Below are 25,080 nucleotides of genomic sequence, written 5' to 3'. Positions count from 1 at the left end.
CTATGAAAGCAAGTGAGCCAAAGGAGAACACCTGTTACACTAGAGAGCTGTTGGAGAGCACGCCGGGCCTGAGCTATGGAAAAAAGGCCTGAAGTTCTCCTGATCTATTAAGCCATTTGGAGGCTTTAGTACGAATGTTAGAGGCCATCAGTAAGATAGGACTTGGCTGCATGAGCAGCCCCTTTCCATTCATAACCCAGAAAGAAGCTACAGTCTTTCAGGATAATGCAGCTCATGAAGTACAGGGCAAAGCATATAATAGTAGAAAAAAAGCACTCAGTGAAGTAGATTAGGGTCGAAGAATAAAATCCAGAAGACTGACCAGGAGCCTAACCACCATCACAAGATCCTTCAAGTGGACAGGAAGAGAGGAAAAAATCCACATTGTACATCCCAACTGACTCATTCATCACATAGCATCCAGACTGCCCACTTGGGATCAACTTTGCTCTCTGTAACAGATGTGTCACTTTGGGCTATGAAGTTACCCTGGATTTACTCGGTTGACAACTGCAAACAGAATATTGGCCTATAATAAGGCAGAACTTCACCGGACTCCTGTGTCATTGTCTACATACCCAGGCCTCCTTCCCTGTGCAATACCCAACCTACATCCTCAGGGGGAGATTCACCCATGGCATGGAATGTGTTGACAAGGCCCACTACAATACTTAAGTCTCACGTAGGGATTGGATGGCAGGGCAGCAGGAAAAATGGTTATGTAAGGGTTCCTGTTTGACAACACCCCAACTGAGACATCTACAAGGAATGGACCTCCAGAGCTGAAAGCATGAGCTTATCTGAGTTAAATGAGCATGGCCATTAGCAAGCAGTAATAGACTCAAGTTTCTCTAAGCTGTCTAGGCATTAGTGGGGGACAAAGAGCCACACTACTTTGGCATGGATTACACCTGGATAGCACTATGAACACTCAAGAGCCCTCCATGCTGTTCTCATGGGGTAAGTCTACACAGCATTTTAGAGTGAGCCTCCCAGAAAGGGTAGACAGACTTGGGCTAGCAGGGCTCATGCTAGTACGCTAAAAATAGTTGTATGGACAACACGTCAAAGTTGCAGCTCATGGCACTGAAGTAAAGGGATTGTGGTGGGCTTCAAAAGCCCAGGTGCAACTTCAAAGCACTGACTACACAACTGTTTTTAGAGTAGTAGCATGAGCCCTGCTAGCCCAAGTCTGTCAACCCAGAAGAGGAGGCTGACTCCTGTTCAGTTCAAAATGCTGAGTAGACATACTGACATAGACCAGTGCCTATGGGGTGGGGCAGGGTAGCCCACATCCAGTGGCCCTAACATTCCTTGTCTCTGACACAGAGGTGGTAATTTTTGCATTTCCTGATTTGACTGGTTCGCTTTGCAACTTCAATACTGAATTGCCTCACCTCTATCCTTGGGCATTCCCTACCATAATGCTGCTTTAAAATAGGCTTTGGATTTTCTTGCTTATTGTTTGTTTGTGTTAGAGAAAAACATGGATATGTAAAACTTCAAAATGGCTTCTTAGGGGTTTCCTGTTCCCCTTTCACTGCCAAAACTGCCTAAGAGACAGGCTATATAAAGCTACCTATTCCCAGTACATTCAGTTAAAAGAAAAGGTTTCCTCAGCAACAGAACCCCTGGAGCACTTCAATTAAGCAGCTTGTACACAAGGCTGCATGGAGGATTGGACACCTAGGGCCCTCTACTCAAAGAATGGATTTACTTCTCTGTGTTTTTTCCTCTTTTCTCCTCATTTGGTTTATGTGGAGCACTCTGGGCTTTTCAGCTGTCCGATATTTAGTTTAAAAAAATGTCCATGGTAGGCTGCAGATTGCTTTTATCTTACAGAGGACAGTTGCCAAACTGAACATTTCAAACGTGGGTACAGTTTTGTTGACCATCCCAGTGAATTTGATGCGATCAAGTACTGTACTCAGAAGAACATAAGAATAGCCATACTGGGTCAGACCAAAGGCCCATCTTGCCCAGTATCCTGTCTTCCGACATTGGCCAATGCCAGGTGCCCCAGAGGGAATGAACAGAACAGGTAATCATCCAGTGATCCATCCCCTGTTGCTCATTCCCAGCTTCAGGCAAAAAAACACACGGGACACCATCCCTGCCTATCCTGGCTAATAGCCACTGATGGACCTATCCTCCATGAGCTTATCTAGGTCCTTTTATAAGACTTTGATTGTCAGCATGCCATAGGCACTCAGATACCACAGTGATAAGCAGAACTTAAATGCCTGGATACACAGATTAAAATCATAGGGCCAGACCCCAGCACTCATTAAAGACAAGGGAAGAGTCTCACACTGTGTATGATGTGAGTTGTTCCTCAGCATCATCTGCTGCAAAGTAGTGCTCCTCCCTTCCCGATATTTGATAAGTTCCTGCTTTTGGGGGGAATTGTGCTACAGTTATGAGCATATTTATAAACAGATTTTAATATCCTGCGCCACTCGTACTCCCAAGCAATGCAACAATGATGCATGGTTTAGAATCCAGCCATGACAGGATGAGCAATGGATATTTTCCCAGAAGACAGAAATACCTGTTCACAAGATAACTTGCATTAAGAATGAGAGAAGGGCTAAAGGATTGATCCAAAAATATGGATACTAATCTAAAAAGTTGTAGACCTTGCACATTACCGCCCCGCCCTTTCTGCTGTGTTACTTTCTCAGAGCAGCCTCATCTGCTGTTTACTGTTGGACTCGTTCAGGTGCAGACCGTTACCATGCAACTACACAAAGTAAATGCTCCACTGGGTCAACTACTCTGCTGTTAAAATATCAGGGCACTCTGGGGGGGGTTGCATACTACTGCTGCTGCAGAGTGGCCAACAGGCTGATCAAATCCCAAAGTACTCATTGCGGGACGGGAAGAGAGATTTTATACACAAACATTTTATAAATCCAGCAGTGCCTCCTAATGTAATGTATTTTGGGAGAAGCTGCTCTAGTGGTCGACCACTGAGGATGAGACTGAAGTGGGACCAGCCACCTCCTTAAAGAAAGGGCCAACACTGGGAGCATCCCCTCACAAACAAGAGACCCCAGGACATGTGGCTTCCCCAAAGGAGACAACCTGGGGAGGGGGACATACAAAACATTCCAGACACACTCGCCTCCCCCTAGGAGTAGCGCCCTGAAGTAAGACCTACATTCAGATACTTCTGTGGCCTTCGTCTCTGTAATATCTGATCCCCACAGTATCTGGTGACATTGTGGTTTGGGTGGGAGGGAGGAAGCGAGGGGGCGTCAAACAACAGGCTTACTTTCAGATCCGTTTGAGTCTTGGCCAAAGGCTTGGTTCTTTTTTTAAAACCAGATTTCTCTTTTCTTCCTAATGACTAAATCTGAGGCTCACAGTCTTCATGAAGAATCCTACAAAATTACCAGATTTTTTGTAATAAGATTCTATAATCCATGTAAAGAGGAATGTAAAGAAACTTAATGTCAGAGTCAGACACTAGAATTTTTCTTGCATTCAACTCATTAAATATGTGGGGGAGAAAGCAAAGAATTTGAGAGTCATTGAAGTTGACGTGAAACCTATTTGTGCCTGTTTTAGAGAGAGTGCTTGAAAACCAATTCAGCTGTAGAAAATTAATTCACGAAGGGTATCAATATCTGAATATTGGGTTCAGTATTCCTTCCTCTGAAGTCCATGGCAAAATATCATCAACTTCAATGAGAGCAGGATTGGGCCCATAATGTGTAAATAATCTCAGATGTTAAAGCAGCCTGGGGCCAGTTTTAATTTTACAGAATTTGAGGGGGGAAGTTTTGAAATCAGTGTTTATGTACAGAGCCCTGACTCTATATGTTACCTTCAGATCCTTATTTTCTTGCTACAACCACTTCCCTGTTCCAGATTCCCAGTTTAGGCAGGAAACCATGGCGATAAAGATGGACTCCCATTGGTAGGAATATAGTTTTCCTTGTGTGCATTAATGAAAATTACATAACAATCAGCTGCCTGAAAATGACATGCACAAAACAGTCAAATATGTTTCACCCACCCACCCCCGGAAGAGAGCCAGCTCCCTTTCATAGATTTTAAGGTCAGAGGAGATTATCAGATCATCTGGTCTGACCTTTCTTGTGTCAAGAGCCAATTTAGAACAGTGGGATGTCTTCAAAGTGCAGCGGGGAAAAAAAAAATCAAGTACACTTTTCTGTATACACAAAAAGGTACTTGTGCTAACAAACTGGCTGACTGTGAACAACAACTGGTTTGCATGCCACTAACCTGAAGAAAAGCTTCATGAAGCTAGTGCCCAGTGCTTCAGAGGAAGGTGCAAGAAAACCAAAGGTGGAATAGCCTGCCCCTTGGGAAATGTCAGAACTCCCTCAGTTAGAGGCTGGATTATGTCCCAAAGCGTGAGGGAAATAATTTCACATCTAGTTCATTCATTTCGCATGAGATAAATATGACAGGCTTGATTCTTCTCTCACCAATACATTAGAGCCATTCCACTATAGAACCAATGACTGCACTGGAGTTAAATTAACTTTTGTAATTGGGAGTTAGAGGAGACTCAGACTCAATATGTCCAAACCAATAAACATTTTCCCCTTTGTAGTAATAAATTGTAATAAGTAGTCGCATTCTTCAGACACAATGTGACAATAATCCATCAGAAGAACCTTTGTCATCACAAAACATACCTAAAAAATGCACTTCTTAAAAAAGTCACCAGTTTGCTAATAACTCCTCTGCCTTGGTTTTTTGTGAACTCAAGCAAGGAGAGAGCAGTAAAAATGAACATAAACATGCAATTCCCTCTGCATGCAGGGGGAAACTTTAGTTCACTGTTCAGCCCGCTTCCTCTAACCAGCTTCGGAGCCTGGAAAAAATCATCATTGATTAAGTTACCTAATTTCCCAAACAAGTCTGTTATTTTAGCAAACTCAGGATTCAGTGAAGACTCCGGCATCACACGCTCGGTGCACAAGCATCATTCCAGAATGCCTGGTTTTTATCCTATGGGACAGCATGATGGGGGCTTCATCTGAGATCTCGATTGGTGAGGCCTCATCTCCAGTGGGGATTTGGCCCCAGTTCCAGCAGTCACTGCTGTAGCAATGCCAATGCAAACTCCAAGGTTAAAATTCTGGCCCAGTGAAGTCAATGGGAGTTTTGTCACCGACTTCAATGGGGCCAGGATTTCACCCCAAATGTGGACAAGGAAAGCTGCAATTTGCACCATTAGAGCTTACAGTAGTTTCTAAGCCCCACTGCTGAAATCAACCCTTTCCTTGTCTAAATTTGAAGTTTGTGCTGGAGCAGGTTCACTATGGATGGCCACTAACTGCTAGAATTTGGATAAATCCCCATTGTAGACAAGGTCTTTATCTTAGAAACTAGAACACTGGTTATCCTTATGCTTACACCAATATTGTATCATTGACTTGCCAAGAGGTAGCAGTTCAGCAAAAATCTTTACTGGCATTACTCAGAGGCCAAGGGGAGTTGCCATCCAACTCCTACTTAATTTCAAATGAGAGCTGAGTATCAGACTCCCTTCAGCTCCTTGGAAGATGCCAGCCCTAATGTCTAATGCTGGAAGCCCAGAATGGGGAAGTAGTCAATGGGCTGGAGAGAAGAGGAAAGTTGGCATGGTAATTGAGGTAAATGAAGAGTGTCCAATTGTGGTGAGGTGAAAAACAGAGTACAGGAGAGAATGACAAATACTGAAACTATGAGGAAAAACACAAGTGGAAGTGAGGAATGGGAAAGACTCAGCAAAAGAAAAAGATAGCAGGCACAAAGAAGGGTTGGGGAGAGGGATAAAAACAGGTGAGGTCAAGACATAAACAAAAATCTATCTCCGCCCCCCAGAGAAAACACCCAATATAAAATGTGGCCTCCAGAGAACAAAAGCAACCTGGTAAAAAGGGAAACCACCTGACCCAAGGTTAAAACGATGAATCAGGGAATGACCCGTACTTTTAAAATTGATGGAAGTATCTCAAATTTTAGAAATGAATCCTACAAGCGATTTATAAATTGTTTGCAGAATTAACACTTGATTGGCAACCAAATGGAAGCATAGTGTTAGACAGCACTTCTCCATATATTATAAAAGTTAACTAGTACAACAAATTGGAGCAGATATGAGATTCTGAATTTTAGAATTTAACCACAGGCATGAGACTGACAAACAGCCTCCTACAAGCTGTTTTTGGAGCAAGAGATTGCTTTTTAGAATATTCTATGTCCCTTCTCCCTCCAAAACTATTTGGTGTTTTCAAAAGCTGATATATACACACGTACTATAGTCCCATTGCTCATGTATTGCAGTCAGAATCATAGCTGTCTTCAATTATAGCAGTTTCTCATAAGAAAAGGTTTAGTACACATTTTAAAAATTATATATAATAGTGACATTTTGGCACCTACATTATATCATTAATATACCTTTGTAACTTGTGCCCCATACATGTAATGCATATCACACAGAGAATGAAGACTTTCCCCCGCCCCATCCCCAGGAGCCTACAATCATATTCATTCATTTTTGGTGCCCTCACATTCCAACTATAGGACAAATTTTCCTTCTGCTGATGTTCCCATATATTAAGGTCAGCATTAACATTGTTGAACTTCAAGCACTACAGAAATCAGATCTGGATAAGTAGCTGAAAGTCCAGAAACTTATTTTGCACTGTGTGTCTTTATTACAAATTCTGCTCTAACTCATAGTTCAATTGAAATCATGTCCAAACCTGTCAAAGCAACTGGTTACATGAGCTTTCTGCTGTTGCTCTTGTCGTCTTCACTTCTGCCTCCCAAACATTTATTATCAAATCAAACTTGTTTTAGAACTGCGGAAAATACACTCCTGTGTAGAGGACCAGCATAAGACCTATGCTCTTCACTCTTCCTTAGACCCTCAAAAGAAGGCTAAGGTGAGACCTAAGTGATGCCTAATGCCTGTGAGGACCCTTTGATGGAAACAAAAGAGTTATATTTATCCCCATGCAATGTGCTAAAGTTTTATTCACTCAAATATTGGCAGAAAATATTTCAGATCTGTCACTATAAATTTAGTTTGAAAGAAATTTCATTTGAAATGAAAATCATTTCAGGCAGAAGCAGTTTATCTGCTTTAGACAGATCCTCCAATCAGAGAGCCAAGACATTACCCTGAAATAGAGCAGTGGAAGAACTGATATGTCTATCCTGTGGAAAATTCTGCATTTCCAGAAGTTTTTTATTCCAAATTGGAACAAAAAGTCAGATTTTTTTTCCACAGAATGGACATTTTCCAGAAAAAAATCTGTACAGGAAGAATCAAAGGTAATTTTTTTTTAAAATTCCAAGCTGACAAGCCAAACCCCCAGCTTGCTGGCCTGGTAGTCAGGAATCCTTCAGGCTCCTTGGTAGTGGGGAGCTGAGAAGCCTGGTAATCACACAGAGCCTGATGGACTGACAGTCCTGCTCCGGCTTGCCTACCTGCATTGTTTCCATCAAAGTTGACAGAATTGACATGGTTCTGTGGAACATTCCAATTATATCAAATCAGCATTTTCCAATGGAAAACAGTCAGAAAATTTTCAGCTAGCTCTATCCTTCAACTTAGGTGTCTAATTACAGTAATCATGACATTGAAATGATTAGTTGCAGCACACAGTTGATAAGCAATCCACAGGCTATTTGTACACACAATTCTATTCTATATGGGTTCTTGCTATCATCCTTATCCCTATAGTATACGCGGGCCTTCCAGCAGTACATTAAGCAGTGAGAACATCTGTCAAGAGAGGTTCTCTCTCTCTCATATCCTCACCCCATGGCAAGGAACAAATTCATAACAGCCACAGATAACAGAAAAGAAGAGCTATAAACAAATAAATTGATCAGCCAAGCAACTCTAATTTAATTTAGATTATAACTTTCTGGGCAGTGACCACCTCTTATTCTTCTGCTATGTGCCATCCGCATTTATGGCATTGCATAAATTAATTGCTATTTGTACCATACTAGCCCCTAGCATCCCAAGCCAAGACAGGAGCTACATTATGCAGGGTGATGCACACAAATATAGTACAAGACAGCCCCTTCTGCAAATAGTTTGCATTCTTGGTTCAGGATGGTTGTTCCACATATGGAAAGGGGCGGAACATGCAATAGAGCTCAGCAATGCAGGATAAGAGCAGAATTTGCTTCAAGTTTCTATTTTTAATTGGGTCCCATATCTGGTTTCTTTGGGGATGGATGGCATTAAATATTTGCCATTAGGACAAGATGTTGTGCATAATTTAAACCTTGCAGTTTCACTGTGTACATTGTAGGAGTAGGTTTAAAATTAATTAGTTCCAATGCATACAACTGGCAGTGTTAAGTATATGTACAAGATGGGCTACTGCAATGCCCTTCAATCTCTCCTATCACTTACAATATCTTTGTATTACCGACTTGGCTTTTACTTTGGGTAACATATTGCCATTGTTTTGTAGTGTGGGCATGTGTGTGGTGGGACGCTTCGAAGTTAAGCATCTGAGCTCTGGTACCAGGCCTTCTCCTCATGCTTGTCACATCACAGTTTATGGCAGAGCTTGCAAGATCAAAGCAAGCTCCCATCCATCCCTTCCTGCCCCTCATCTATTATCTTTGCCTTTCCAAATGAGGTGATGCAACTTGTACTAACTTAGGATATGGGATTTTTTGTTTATGTTTTGAAAGTGAAAGATGAAAGGGCATGAAAAGAGACCCAATGAACATGGAGTTCTTTATCCACTTTTACTGAAGACAGAGGAGGCATAGCACACACCACAGCACAGCAATAAACAGTCTCCCCAAGTCTTCAACAAGAAAATATTTAGTACAGAAAGAAATGCCACCTTAGAGAGCCAGGGAGCTTCTTACTGAAGAGCAATGAATCTACCACTTTTCATGTGTGTTGGAGGCAGATTTATTTGCTAAAGCAGAAAAACATGTTTACCTCCAAAATTAAATGTAATTATTACTTATGTTTTTTCACCATTATCATAATTTCTATTGCAGTAGCATCTAGCTTCCAATTAGGGTCCTCTGGTACTAGCCATTGTAAATAAAACGACACAGAGTGTCTCTGGCCTAGACACCTCACGATTAAGGTTGGTTGAATTATTTCCATCAGAAAAGTGGGGTTGTGGCTAAACAAACTTTTGTGAGAGAAATGGCTGTTTTTCAATTTAAAAAATCAAATTTTCACAGAAAGCAATGTCTGAAACCCAAAATATTTCAGAATTCAAATTTCTACTAAAAATGAAATTTGCCATAGAAAATTTAGATGAACAATAGCCTTCTCTGTTTGTGTTGAATCTACTCTGCCCCGGCCCACACACCTGCATACAGGTGTAGCAAAATCTGGCCTTAAGTGAATCTCTTGCGACAGGGTTTGGCAAATTCAAACATACTATAATAGTACACAATAATTGACTGAAGCAGTGACACTAAGGCAATCTGAAATTTAGTGTACACAAGCATTAGCCGCATAAAAAATTAAGCCTAATTAGTAACTCAGTGTCTAGTGTCAGGAAATACAGACTCTGAATCTGCATCATTTATAAATGCTAAAATAAGTATAGTATGTATTTTCAACAAAAGGGAATTTCAACAAAAGAGAGATTCCCAAACCTGAGCCGTCTTTTGTACGTGACAAACCTGAGGAATTGTCACAGATTGAAGTGTCACTAGAGGAGGTTTTGGAATGAATTGAGAAACTTAACATAGCAGATAAGATAAGGCCATACTCCCAGAGAGTTCAAGGTGCTTAGCACATCGAAGGATCTGGCCCTCAATGCTGATAAATATTACGGATTTTGATTTGTAGACCTGATTTAGCAAAAAACACTTCAGCATGTGCTCAAGTCCATCCCTATTCTGCAAAATCAATTTAAACATGTGCTAAACTGTTTTGCTCATATGGATGGGCTGCTGAATCAGAGCCTTAAACAAAGGCTCCAGCCCGGCAAAGCAATTGAGCACATGCTGAACTGCCTTGCAGATCAGGGCCCAGCCTTCCAGAGAGTAGTACTCAGAGCTTCCAATCGGGCCAATGTTGAAGTTCCCTTTGACAATGTCCTCTTAAAGCTTCATACCCTATTCAGAAATCCTCAGCTGGTGTGACTCAGGGCCACTCCATGAATGCAAATTTATCCTGGCTGAGGACCTTTAGACGTCCAATAAAGTTTACACTTCAACATTTTTAACCTGAGTAATTTGCCCAAATTTGACGTTTTGTATGGATCTCCCTTCTTTTGAAACAAATTAGTCAGTAGCAGCCGCACACAGACAGTCAAGAAATTGGTCCTACCCAGGGCTTGTAATGAAAGCTGTGCTGGGGCTGAAGCAATTTTTTTAATATTCATAACGGATGCAGCAAGCCCAGAGTGCCGGGGCTATGAACTGCCGAGACCAGAGGTGCTGGGGCACAGCCCTGGCACACGTTAAGTGCTGGCCCTACCCTAACAGTCAGGAAGCTTCTCTCGTGATGCAACTGTAAAATTATTTTTCTACATGTAAAATGTGTTCTATATACACACACGTTCAAAATGTTATAATGCCCAGTATTAAAAAACAGGCAATTACCAATGAAGTCTTTTTCAAACAAAGGCAACTGAAACCAAAAATCTCAAAACTGAGCAAATTAGAGAAAATTCTTCATTTTATAGTATCAATTCTATTCTGCATAGAATTTCTGCAGAGGATAACATTGCCTAAAATCTTGCTATTAATATTCTAACCAGCGCATAGAGGTTATTGAATGTATTTTAGATTCAAAGTACAAAAAGCTGCAACTTTCTTTGTACAACATTCTGTTTAGTGCCAAATCTGGAGTAAAGAGGAAAAGTAAATTATAGGACAAGAGTGCACATTATGTTCAGTTTCTAGACAATTGTAGGAGTTTGCCTCAGCTTGCCTGTGTTTAGCTGGAATCAGATTCATGTTAGCGATAAGTAATTTAATCTGGAGCAGCAAGGAAGTTGATGAGAGAGGAAATTTGTAGCCAAGTGTCGCTCTATGTGGCAATTAAAAAACGGTGGCTGGCCAGATGACTCGGGCTCAGGGGCTGTTTAGTTGTGGTTTAGATGTTCAGGCTTGGGCTGGAGCCTGGGCTCTAGGACACTGCAAGGTGGGAGGGTCCCAGAGCATGGGCTGCAGCCCAAGCTAAAACATCTGCACTTCAATTAAACAGCCCCTTAGCCAGAGCCCCTTGAATCTAAAGTAAAATACAGCCAATACAGCAGGGGATAATTTACACTATAGTAATGGGCTCGATCCTGCCACTTTAAAATAAAGTTCCCATTAAAGTCAATGGAACTTACAGTTCCATCTACCTTGGCTTGTTTTCTTTGTTTCTTCCTACCTATCCAGATACGATGGTGACAAGGGCCACCGCAGAGATGTTAATATCACCTAGTTCTTACGCAGCACTTAAGACACTTTACAGAAAAAATATGATCATCCTTTTTTAGACATAGAGGAAACAATGAATTTACTCAAACAATCCCTGCCAAGTGGGGCAGTACATCCCAGCCTATGGCAGCTGGCAGTGAAGGGAAAGATTGTCTATGGGAGTAGAAAAACAGGCTGCCCATTGGGTCCATGTCATTGGGCTCAGTAGTAGGGCAAAGGAGCAGTGAGCAGCATCAGCCAAGGAAATCAGTCAGGAGTGTCAATGCTCAACCCAGCTCTGCTCCACGGGCCCCATTACCAGCATCTGTGCTCCTTTGCCTTACCCATAGCTCCACTGCATCTATCCCTTCCCCTTCACACTTGGTAAGCCTCAGGGAGGGAGCCTTCACTAGGAGCCACTGGACTCTGCAGAGCCCAGCTCTCCAGCTCGCAGTGAGCTGAGCTCCCAGCCCAACATGGATGGAGGTTTTGCACATGCTGGCAGCAGACCTCGATCCTCAGCTGCTTGGGAATGGGAGCAGGCCCAGGAGACCCAGATCTGGCAACGGGTGAGGAAGGGCAGGGCTGTACCACATCCCCCAGCGGGGCAAAGCTGCACAAAGTCGAGCGTGCAGCTGGGCTCTGGGTGGAGGGAGGCATATGTCTGGCCCTACAACTGGGCTCTGGGAAGGAGGGGGGACAGGTGTCCAAGCTGGGAAGGGGGCGCGGCATGCAGCCCTCTCCAGAACCCGTCAACTGGAACCCGGTTGCCAAAGGGGTTTCTTTAACTCTCTACTCCTGGGGGAATCTTTTTTGTTGTCATACTTGCTGAGAGGTATTTTGAAATAAATTACCAAAATAATTGAAACTGGTATAATTATAGTGTGTTATTTTGACAAATAAAATATGTAGAATTTTAAAATATTGTGTGCAGAATTTTTAATTTTTTAGCACAGAAATCCCTCAGGAATATGTAGTTTGAACCCATGGCCTCTTGTCCTGTCCTCTGTGGAAAGAGAAAACTTTTCTCCATCTTTTTTATGGCTGCCTTTTAAGTATTTGAAGACCTCTATCATGTCCTCCCCACTTAATCTCCTCTTTTCCAAACTAAACATACCCAGTTCCTTCAGTCTTTGCTCATATGGCTTACATTCCATCCCTCTGATCATCTTGGTCACTCACCTTTGAACCCTTTCCAGTTTCTCAACATCCTTTCTATACATTGGTGACCAAAACTGGACACACTATTCCAGCTGAGACTTAACCAGTGCAGAGAAGCAAGCTCCAGGTCTCTGTTACACAAGTGGGATTTCAGCTTTTGCCCCTTTCTTGGCCTGTTACTTACAGAGGCTAGCATAGAGCTGTGTGAAACTTTGCAGCTATATGTAATTTGCCCAAGCAGTGGCAGGATTTGGACATGGAGCTGCATCAAATTTGGCAGCTGTGCCTAGAGTAAATGAGCATGTTCTAAGGTTCCTGGGAGCGTGTCAGGGAAGGTCCCTGAGGATGCAAAGTTGTGTGGATGACCTGCGGAGTAACAGGATGGCTGCAGGAATCTGAACAGAAGTGGGGGCTGTTTGGTGGAGTACCTAGATGTGTTTTCTGGAGTACCTAGAGGGTAAGTGTTTGCTGCTTGCTTGAGGCTCATGTAAGTGGGACTGCCGTGCTGGGGATGTTGGCTGAGTATGCCTGGGAGAAAACTAAGGTGCCCAGGTGTATGGAAAGGTGTTTGCTTGAGGAAGCCTGGTACAACTCATTGCGGGTGAGGGTGGGGGATGGAGCCTGAGGCTAATAGGGGGCCCCTCACCTTGTTCTCACGCTGGCTCCCAGTGCTTCCTCTCAGATGGCTTTCCAGGCTGTGATGAGGCAGAGAGGATACTTAAGTGCCTTCAGGCAGCCAGAAGATGCAGTTGCAGGTGAATGCCTGCAAGGCTGCAACTCATCTAAAGCTGAAGCCAGATACCACAAGAAGGTATGAGGGCAGGAGCGATAGGACTTCTACGTCCATGAGTGTCACAGGAGGTGCCCAACACTTGGCAATCCTGGAGTAAAAGGGGGTTGATGCGGGAGAGAATTGAAGCCCATTTTGTCAGACTGGGGGATTGAAGTTTTAGTACAAGAGGTAGTTGTGCCTTGTAGTGTCAACAAATAGAGGTCTGCTGGCTTTTCTTGGCATTCAGGGAAAGATCTCAGTTACTTAGAAGTTCTGAGAGATGTGAAGAGTTTGAAAGGACTCAAGTCATTTAATGAGAGGAAAAACAAAAATCCTACACATGAGAATGATAGGAAAAACATTTTAAAGATGCCTTTTAAAATGTTTCTTCTGCCAAACTAGTTTTATGAAGTAATATGAAAAGTTGAATAGTTCTCTGCAGAGTTAGGGTGCCAAAGCTGGAAACTAATTTCCAACCGTTAATGCGAGAAATAGATTTTACCCCTGTGTAAACTGCAAATCTCAATGCAGCCTTAACTATGGTGTCTCATCCATTATTTATTTTGTAAGCAACATAAATTTAATTTGTGTGGGTCACTTGAAAATTGGTAAAAACAGGTTGAAGCCATAAGACCTTCTGGGAAGTCAGTCTTAGTTTGACTCTGCATCTTAAACTTACAATCCCAGCAGCTGGTTTCTCGGCAGTTATTGAAGAAACTGGACAGTGGGCACTCATAATAGTAATAAGTGCCAAGAAACTACACAGTCAGTGTGTCCAGGCTTGTCTAATACACGTAACAAGCACAGTTTTATAAAAATCAAGTCATTACTGGAGCTCCAGGAACTCAAAGAACTACACAAACTGTTAATTTCATTTTTATAGTGTTCAGTAATAATTTGTTCAGGGATGGACACCTGCATAGGAAAGTAATATAGATCTCCATGAAGCTATTTGATACAAGAATTTTCTTAATATACCAATGCAAAAAGGTTTTATTGGGTGATTGGAGGGAGGTCGCATTTGCATTTTGCTATAGAATGCAAGACTTTTTCTAAAAAAAGAAAGAAGAAAAAATACAGCATATTTCTAACTTGGGGTTTTTTGAAAAATGTTCAAAAAAATTCTGATCCTGATTTTAAGATCTGTGCCTCTTGGGAAATGAACGCACCGCCATTTCAAATGGGGCAATGAAGCTAGCAGCAGGGAAGAAATAAGAAAGCAGTGGGGAGAAGAGATAGGGAATGAAAAAAAAAATGTTGAGAGAGTCAGCAAAAGTTGTCTTAAATGGAATAAAACCCCTTTAGTAATAAGGCCTCATTCCAGAGTAAGCTTGCAAGGCAAGAGGGCTATCTATACCTTTTCCATTATAAATCAGTCTACACACACGATGCATTGTGATAGCGTCTATAAGTCCGAATGTGTTTGAGGACCCCTTGGGGTTGCAGCAGTACATACATTAAGACTCAATCCCAGTTCAAAAAAAAAAAAAAAAAGCTTATGATCTAAATAGACCAGGCAGACAGAAGGATGGAAGAGGAAACAGGCACAGAGAAGTCAAGTGACTTGGCCACAGCAGGTCTATGGTAGAAAGAGGAATAAAAGCCATGTTTCTGAAGTCCAGTGCAGGGCCCTGTTCACTCAACCAAACATGAAGGCATCAAGTAAGACACCATTACTAGTTTTATTTTCAGATTGTACCATATATTGTAATTTTGTACCGTTTGCCACCTACATGTTGGAGAGATTACTCATTCTAAACCCCATCTCTGTCTCACAAATTTTGTTTCATGTTGTATGAAGCACCTGCCGTTTTACCATGTTTGGGGAGAACAGCTGTACATATTTGACACATTCCCTTCCTACACGAATGCAATAATTAGAGATGGGTGCCTCCCAAGGCCTGAGAGTTTGCATTCAGAGCTAGTCTGCCTCAGTGTTTTACGGTACTAACACTTCATATTTTATATGTTCAAAGCACCCTGCAGACATTACCAGAACTAATCCTCATAACCTGAGAGGTAGGTAGCTCAGCATTATGGGTCACAGCTATTTACACCTTTGGCCCGGCTCAATCTCTCTCCAAGGCCCTGAGCCTTCTCCTTTCTGGGGCAGAATCCCATGATTCTTCCACTCTTTCGACCAGTTCTCCAGGGTGCAACTCCCTCTTTACCTACTGCGATTGCTCAGCAGGCCCAACTGGAGGAGGCTGCTCTACAAGACTTCCTTTCGGGAGATGAGACCAGCTTGAACATGGTGACCCAAACCAGCCTTTTCAAAACAAAGTATTGTTTAATCTCAACAGATGGAACCCAGCATAACAAGAAAAGAGTTACAGTCTACATGCCTCTATTTTATCTAAAGCTTAGGTACGTCTAGCTTATTCCAAATATCCCCACCCCTGGCTTTTGGGGACAGTCTGCACCAAGCAGTGTCTCCCTCTCTTGTGAGCTCAGGGGCTCAGGTTTTATCCACTCCAGAGTTCTGTGTTTCAATTTCCCACCTGGATTTCCCCTCCCCTGTGCCAAGTCAGTGTTTTAAACTCAGCACAGTCAGAAGAAAAGCTTCAAGACAGCAGCATTCAGAAATTATTGTCTCCCATCCTGCCAGTATACCCATGTGCAAATTAACCCCTTGGAAATCATATAGCAACCACCACAAAAACCATCCAGCAGTTTGATTGTGTCGTCACAAAACATTACAGGCAGTTCGCACATCCTTCAATTTTCAGAACAGAAGTGACTGAATAAAAAGGTAAATAACAGTGAGTCGGTGGCAGAGAAATCAGGACTAGAGCTGGCTGAATAATGGAGTTTTTGGTTCACTAGCAATTCCAAAAAATAAAAAAATTAAAATATTTTGTTTTGGGTTGAGCCAAAAGTGGAAATTTTCAGCAAGTTGAAAAGTCAAAAAAAATTGAGTCGGATGAAATGAAAAGTTTCATTTCAATCCAGCACTTTGTTTTAATATCAGGCATTTCCACAAAAGCAAAAGAGGACTACATTCAGAAATACCAGAGAGAGAGAGAGAGAAGAGCTCTTTTATAACCTGAGCATCGCAATTAGGGTACTCACCTGCAATATGGAAGACCCACTTTCAATTCCCCCCTCTGCATGATAAAAAGTGATTTGATCTTGCATTTCCCATATTTTGGGAGAATAACCTAGCAACTGGCCTATGGGATACTCTGATATAGGGCTTTCAATCTCTCCACATTTTTATGGTCATTGGAGCAGAAACTTGACTTTGGGTCTCCCACATTTTATAGGCGAGTGCCCTAATCACTAAGTGTGACATTCCAGGGTGTTATCCAGACAAGTCAGGGGCTGTCTCATCACCTGCCCTGTAATGCCTTACTGCTGTAGCCCCCAACCTAGATCACTCACAAACAGCCACCAGCATGCAGGTGGCCCTGACTGTCTGTACGTAATCGCATCCTGCCAGTGTCACTCAGCTTACACTCTGTCTGTTCCTTACCCACCCCTGCCTACCTTATCTATATGGGGAATACGTGGGAGCTGCTACATTTTCATGCCTGAACTCAAGGCCTGGGTAATATATGTATAAGAGAAATGCTTCCTCTGCATCACCGGTGTGTAGCCCAAGTCACTCTAAGGTTTAATGTCAGTAAAATGCTGTGAGATCCAGGGTTGCAATTTAGAAATTCAAAATATCGATATAATTTAAAAACAAACAAATGCAATCTTTGAACTGAAGGGATCTAAGTGTTTGGTTGTACATTGGAACCCACATAAAACCAGTGTCAACAGCAGAAACCTTTGAAGAGCTATCTTTTCCACATAGCTAGACAAAAAGCTTGTGAAGAAATACAGTGCATCCCTTTTCAATGAAAGCCTGGATAGACAGAGACTAACCTCGTAGTGAACCCTAAGGTTAAATACAAATAGAAAACTAACCTGGAACTGTCAAGTGAATGCACTTCCTATGCGCAGATATACACACAGAAAAGCTTTTTAAGTAGTAGACCTGATAACAGAGAGGAAAAAGTACCATTTTTGATTTCAACTAAGATTTCCCATTTCTCAAGTTTCTATTGTATTCAGGTTGTAAGAATGCTGAAAAGATAAGCAGGAATTGTTTTCTGCATTTTGACTATGAACATCTTGACATCTAAGTAAAAAAGAATTAGAGTACGTTGGTGAGGAAAAATGAAAAAGTGCCAAATTATTGCTAGGTCAATTATGAGAAAGAAGAAATTTGAGAATAAGCAGGAGTAATGGCAAGTAACCACCTATCCTGAGGCGCTGGTATAAATGCAGGATTGAAATAAAGCTATTCATTTACCTAGGCTACTGGAAAAAAAGGAAGCAGGAATAACAGAGAAAATGCATAATGGACTGGGCTTAATTAGAATGAGGGAAATGATTTGGGTACAGCATAGTGAGATAGAAGCTTGTGAAGACCAGAGGCCACAAAGAACAGCGTAACAGATGGAGATGCAAATATAACAAAAGAATCTTATGTAATGTTTAGGGCTGTAAGCCATTTTTAAGGAGGACAATTTGGACAAAAGGAAATTGGCTTCAGAAAAATCAAGAGGTCCAATTGCACTGGCTATTTTAAGACAAGGTATTTTGTAAACCTTTAATTATACGAGCATATCTCTCTGCAATTGACCCATATGTATTCCATAGGTGGAAAGGGGTAACTCCTGAAGAAGAAGGTTTTAGCTACATCTTTATCAATCAAGTTCCTGTGCATCCAGCCACAATCAGTCTTCAAAAACAAGGCATAATCTTTCAGGTATTAACAAAGGCTAACAATTATCCCAGAAACCTATTAAAACCCACTAGTTACACCAGATCTCTCTCTGGATCAAGCTCTTTATCATTAAAAAAAAAACATTGGTCAACAATGGAAAGTCTGACGGTAAGGAAAAATTTCAAACAGCATTTCCTATTAGAAGTTTCTTCATAAATGCCAAAGAAAAGTTACCTAAAAAGGAAACGTACATTAAAAACTAACCTGCGTGACATTTCATACCTACTGGATGCCTACTTTTAGAGAAGCAAACTAATGTCCCATTTTTAGACCACTTTGGAACATGACCCCATCCGTGCAGCTACCACCAGGCTCCTCTGCAATTCAGGCTATTATAAAGCACTCATTTCCATAGTATCTACCATTCCAGCTACAGCCACCCAGAATTTTTACTGTGGATCTTATTTAAAACGGTAATTTCATGAGCGGTTGACGCCCACCCTGAAATTTAAGGGGTTGTACATTTAATCTTAGGTACCTAAATGTGGTGTAATGATATTGCAGGTTTGTTGTCAGAACGTTGTGTTAATGTTATACGATATTGCAATAAAACATGCAAATACATGGGTCATGGATGCAGTTTCAGATGATGTAAAAAGACAAACATTACAATCAAGGAAATACAAATAGGGATTTTCACTGCAAGCATTAGTGACAGAAGTCATAGTGGAACTCAGAAATTCTGACTTAAAGCTACACTACCTACCAAACTAAGATGATGATGATTGCGGCGACTGAATTAGCCAAGGCCAAAAAAGAACCATTAGAAATAGTTCTTGAATTAAAATGTTACTTTTTATTCTCCTAAAATAGCACATGTTCTGAAGACATAAATTGGATAACTTAAAGGGCAACGGGAAAGTCAGACAGAGAAAAATGCCTTGCCTACAGTTGTAATAAATTTGAGAATATCCATGTGACATTGATCATCCTCTCAGGAAGGGAAGAATGAAAACAATACCAGACATTTCTATTTCACTTTAATAGAAATTATATTAAAAAAAAAGATTCCATTGTCTAGAGGAGGAGGAGCTTCTGAAGGAATTCACTCTTTTCTGGTTTTACTTCCTATTTTAAAACTCTCCACTCCACTCATAAAATTGCCCTGGAAGTCAATGTAAACTTGGTCCATGGAAGACTTTCTGCACTTCGCCCCCCAGGATTATCTGGATGAATACTGGGGGTTGTGTTTTAACCTACATACCACATCATATCAAAAAGATGCAGAACCTATCACGCTGAGTACGCACTAGCTAGCATGTTGTGATGATTCGCAATAGTGTCTTTGTGGATGAGAAGAACTGGGTTAGAATGCCATGCCAATCTGATAATCACAAAGTCCAAGGTAAATGTTTTTAAGTGTCTAGAAACTTTTGTAAATTCACATCACATTAGGATTGCCAACTTTCTACTAGCACAAAACCGAACACCCTTGCCCCGCCCCCCCTCACTTCATCCCCCCTCCTGTCACTCATTCTCCCCACCTTTACTCACTCACTCATTTTCACTAGGCTTCCTCAGGGGGTTGGGGTGCAGGAGAGAGTGAGGGCTCTGGGCTGAGGTCTAGGGGGTCGAGGTGCAGGAGGGGGCTCCAGGCTGGGGATGAAGGGTTTGGAGTATGGGAGGGGGCTCCAGGCTGAGGCAAGGGGTGTGGGAGGGGGTACAGGCTCTGGGCTGGAGGTGAGGGTTCCGGGGTGGGGCCAGAAATGAGGGGTTCAGGGTGCAGGAGGGGGCTCCAGACTGGGGCAGGGGGTTGGGGTGAGGCCTCCAGCCTGGGGTGTGGGCTCTGATGTGGGGCCAGGGATAAGGGATTTGGGGTGGAGAAGGGTTCCAGGATGGGACTGAAGGGTTGGAGTGAAGGAGGGGGATCAGGGCTGGGGCAGGGGATTGGGGTGCAAAGGGGGTGAAGACTCCAGCTGGGGGTACAGGAGGGTGCTCCGGGCTTGGACCAAAGAGTTTGGAGGGTGTGAGAATGGGATCAGGGCTGGGGCAGGGGTGCAGGGTGTGTGTGAAGGCTCCATCTGGGGGTGTGGGCTCTGGGGTGGGGCTGAGGATCAGGGGTTTGGGGTGCAGGAGGGTGCTCCTGGGCTGGGACCAAGGGGTTCAGAAAGCAGGAGGAGGATCAGGGGGCTGGGATATGGGATTGGCGCACAGGAGGGTGTGCAGGCTACAGGTGACACTCACCTCAGGCAGCTCCCAGAAGCAACGGCACGTCCCCACTCTCACTCCTATGCGGAGGTGCGGTCAGGCGGCTCTGCGCGCTGCCCCATCCTCAGGCAACGTCCCTGCAGCTCCCATTGGCTGCGGTTCCTGTTAAAACTTAAAATGGAGCAATAACTTGAAAAGGTACATCAATTTGTTGAATGAATATGTAGCTAATGTGCTAAAAAGCACAAGTCCTCACATTTATCTTTTAATGCGATCAAATACAGGACCAGTCAAAAAGAGACTGCGTTTCAAAGAGCTCCAACAAAGGCAAACAAGCAGTTGGAAATCTATCTGGAGGCAGAGCAAGGACCTGGTCTAAAGCCAATGGAATGATTCTCATTCACTTCAGTGGGCTTCGGGTCACGTTACTTATATTTCCCAAATCCTTCAACTGCCTTGTTATTTATGTAGCGGCTTTATAGGGATGTTCAAGGTTTTCAAGTGCCATCAGGTACCTGGGAGGTATAAGAAAGTTGCAGGCTCAGGAATTTAGTTGCCAGGATAGTTTTGCTGAGACCGAAGGGCTTCAGTAATAAAAGCTGTTCCTATGAGGTAAATATCAAAAGTTCTGAAAATTGGTCCAGAAAACGTGTATTTTATGGGGCAGAGACAGGTCATGAAAAACATGGGGAGTTGGCTGAAGGTGCTGAATGACATTGCATGGAGTGGAGGAATGTAGTGATGAAATATACCTGGTAGATTTTAAAACTCAATGGGAAGAGAGTCTTCAAGACAGTCAGCATGGCATAATTGCTTTGACATAATTGTTGACAGTGTGTCTTTCTGGAATGTTTTGCTTTTCTCTCAATAAATACTTTACCCTGGAAACCATCAGGAAAAAAGCAAACCCATTAAGTAAGCATTGGCCAGCTATGATAATACAGCAATATAATGGAATTTAAAGCCACAGGTTTTGATTGTTTCCTTCGGGCTTTTACTGAGATAATACAGAAAGCCAGTTACAATAAAAAAAATCAGAATTATGAGCTGTTCTATAGACTTAAAATTTGAGGGAACATTCTGGGTTCAAGACGCACAATAGTGTCAGAACCTCAAGTGATTCATGAGGTAAAGAAGGTAGAATAAATACTATTCTGGTAGCAAAAAGAGCCCTTAATCCAGACTCAGTATGTAAACAAAAGCCCCTCCAGAACCATTCCCTTCAGCACACAGCTTCCTCCAAGTCAAGCCAGCTCGCAGCAGCCCATCCCCTTCAGACTCAAAGAGCTCTTTCTAGAGCTGAGGAGCTTGTGCAAAGCCTGAGTTCCAGGTTTTAAAACAGTGACCATTAACGCTGAGAATTTAACGGGAGAAAACTAGAACAGAAGAAATGCGCGACAGAACTGCCAAACAGTTGCCACCATTGCAACCAGGAGAGACTCTTGGATTTGAAATAGGAAGTGGATAGCAACTTATCCAGACAATAGTTATACCCTCGACTCCATCAAATGTCACACACCGTAACTACCATGAAAGGTCACTCCTAGGAGGAGACGACATATTTTCCAAAACCAAAGAGGACACTGGCTCTGTGCTTCTTGAGATCACCAAAATGCTCCAACAGTTGCACAGACCTATCCAGTTACCAGTATTGAAGACCAGAAGCAGCAAATGCAGGGTCCAGGTAGCAGATCTATCACAGTGGCCAAACAGAACACTACAAATAAAATGTAAGAGGAAGTGACTGTGCCAAGAGACTTCTCTTATAACCCTGACCCGGTTGATGTGACTGTGGGGCTGTCTCTTACCAGTAAACCTGTGTGTACTGTACCCTTTATTACAGTATGGTCTGCTGCTTTTTAAGCCAGTTCAGACTTAATTGCTAGCAACATACACTGACCAAAAAGTACACCCAAATCAACTTCTCGCCAGTGCAAAGAAAGACAAAAAGAAAACTAGACCTCCACCTGCAAAATGGTTTGATTGTTTTTAAATGAAAAAAACTGATGTGGGAAGTCTTTGTATGTTGCAGTTTTTTCTTCTAAAGACAATATTTATCCTCTCCTCGAGTACACTGATAATGAGCAGAACTGAATAAAACAAAGTTTCAGAGTTTAGATCTCTGTTGGCATTTAAATAACCTTATTTTGTCAGACAGCTGGTTCCTTTACTAGCTAGGTTTTTCTTCCAGAAACTGTCTCTCCCAAAGGCATCATAACTTCCAAGTTCCATGTTGTAGTCATGGATAATTATTCCTGTGATTATTTTAGGCTCAAGTTGTGATGAAGTGCAGTTTTACTCACCTTGTCATGTTGCATGTGAGTTTTATTGTCCAAAACTAATACTGTGTGTACCTCAGTTTCCCTGTGTACTGTACCAGTGCCTAGGTGGTGAGAATTGGGTGTCTGACTTTTGCTGAGGCCCTCAGGGCAGGTGAGGCTGCTCAGCAGTCTGCACGTAGGTGATGGCAGATGCCCTTTGTAACCTGAGAACTAGGAGGGGGATCGACTAGGTGACACTTTGCCCGGAAAGCAGGGCAAAGACTGGAGAAGGTGCAACACCCATGTTGGAGGCCAGGCAGGGGGATCCAGAGCAGTCTGCTGTGGGGGATTGGAAGAGGGGAGAGAGGAGGGAGTCCAGGCCATCTGGCCCAGGATCCCCCAAGATGGACTTTGCTGAAAATCACTGACTTCTGTACTAACAAGTTTCAGAGTAGCAGCCATGTTAGTCTGTGTTCGCAAAAAGAAAAGGAGGACTTGTGGCACCTTCAAGACTAACAAATTTATTTGAGCATAAGCTTTCGTGAGCTACAGCTCACTTCATTGGATGCATCCGATGAAGTGAGCTGCAGCTCACAAAAGCTTATGCTCAAAATACATTTGTTAGTCTCTAAGGTGCCACAAGTCCTCCTTTTCTTTTTGTACTAACAAGCTCTGTTCTATGCTCTGTACCTGTTGACCAAGAAGCCCTTCTGCTTTACAACGCTGGCTGAGAGTCACGCCTGACTGCGGAGTGGGGTGCAGGGCCCTCTGGCTTCCCCCACCAAGGGGAAGTATGCAGTGCGAACAGGGATGCTGAATGCTCAGAGGTCAGACCAGGAAGGCCAAAGCCAATGAGGTATTTTTTTGCCCTGGACAGCATGCCCTGAAGGGAGTCACGTGACCCCAGAGTCCTTACTGGCTTCATACAGGGGAGTTCCAGAGCATCGGACCTGTGACTCCATCACGTAAGTATGTTGGTAAAGCTCGGAGTGCTTCTAATCCCCATTTCCTATACATATAAATATTATATTGATACATTTTTGCAAAATCAAATACTTAGTGTGCAACATCTTTTCAAAATGCAGGTATACTGTTTTTCAGGCTCTAAATTGCAAGGTGCAATTTTTTTTTTTTTTTTTTTGGTAAAAAAAGAAGAAACCCTGTGTAAACACAATGACCAAAGCAGCCATAGGCAGCATTTACTCAAGCTTCAGATTGTTTGCCAACTGCAAAATAGCAAAAATCAATACAAGAAAGGGGTTATAGTCCAACAGTTTTTGTTCTATTAAGAGGACTTTACAAACAGTACCAAGACAAAATCCTCAAATTCGGTCTCCCTCTGAAAATCAGGAAGGATGAAGGTTCAGACAAAATCGAAGTGCATTGGGCTCTTGGATCAAAACCCACCCTTCTAGTTTTGAGTCTAGGCCAGAATTCTCAGAGAGAGGCCAGTCTCCCTACATTTCAGCCTTACTGTTCCTGAAATAGAAACTCAAAGAGAAAGCTGGCTGTTCCCCATGAAGCAAACTGTAAGATATGGGGGCAAAGGGAAAGAGGAAAAAAAAGAGGAGAAAGGGATTAGACGCCTGAGCCAAAGACCCCTGAAGCCAACAGAAGGGCTATCACTGACTTCAATGGGCTTTAGATCAGGCCTTAAGGCATCAGAACCAGAGACAAAACAAAACAAAAATCCAGACTGAGTAACTTTTTTTTCAAAAGGGATGTTTAGATTCCTATCTCTGCATGATTTTGCCTGTGCACAAGTCCACCGAATATCAAATGCCCATCTTCTCTCAGCAGTAGGATTCAACTACCCTCAGATAACCTTTGAATTAAAAATACATGCAGTATTTCAGCGGATCACAGTCAAAACAAACAAACAAACCAACCAAAAATTAAAACTAGCAATAAGAGCTGGCCCAAGATGAGCCATATCTATTATTCAGATGTCTTTTTTGTCGAATACTTTACTGCTCGTCTATCTTTCCCTTTACATGCTTATTCTAAATTACAGTGCTGAAAGATTTCTACCACTCACTAGTCCAGCTGGATTTTTTAAATATAGATTTCATAGCTTTCCAATTGATGCTAATAAATTAGATTCTTATTTAGGTGAGGGAACACTAAAATTGGTGCCATTGAATGTTGCCACATACATATTTAAGTAACAGCCATTACAAAAAAGGATTATAGATTTACTATACATGCCAAGTAGTGCTATCTACACTTGACATGCACAATGTTGGCAAACTGTATGCCTAATGTTCCAAAGTACTAATTTTTTATAAGAATATGCATTATAGCACCACTGCAAGAATAAAACACTTCTGAGGACCAATTTCAGTCCTGTGGTAAGCAGATGCAACTGTATTAAAATCAGTCAGTCAATCTCCAGCTGATGAGCATGTCAATGGGTCAAATTCAGAAGAGCTATACAGAGGCAGTCATTAAATCATCATTGCAGCAGTAGCAATGGCATAGGGGACACTGTGCTGCACAGTTTTTAAAAAAAAGCAAAAAAAAAATCTTTGAATTTCAAATGAACAAATCGCATCTTCTCAGACATT

Source organism: Caretta caretta, chromosome 9 (assembly GCF_965140235.1).
Source record: "Caretta caretta isolate rCarCar2 chromosome 9, rCarCar1.hap1, whole genome shotgun sequence".
Taxonomy (NCBI): Eukaryota; Metazoa; Chordata; order Testudines; family Cheloniidae; genus Caretta; species Caretta caretta.
This window is presented reverse-complemented; position numbering follows the sequence as displayed.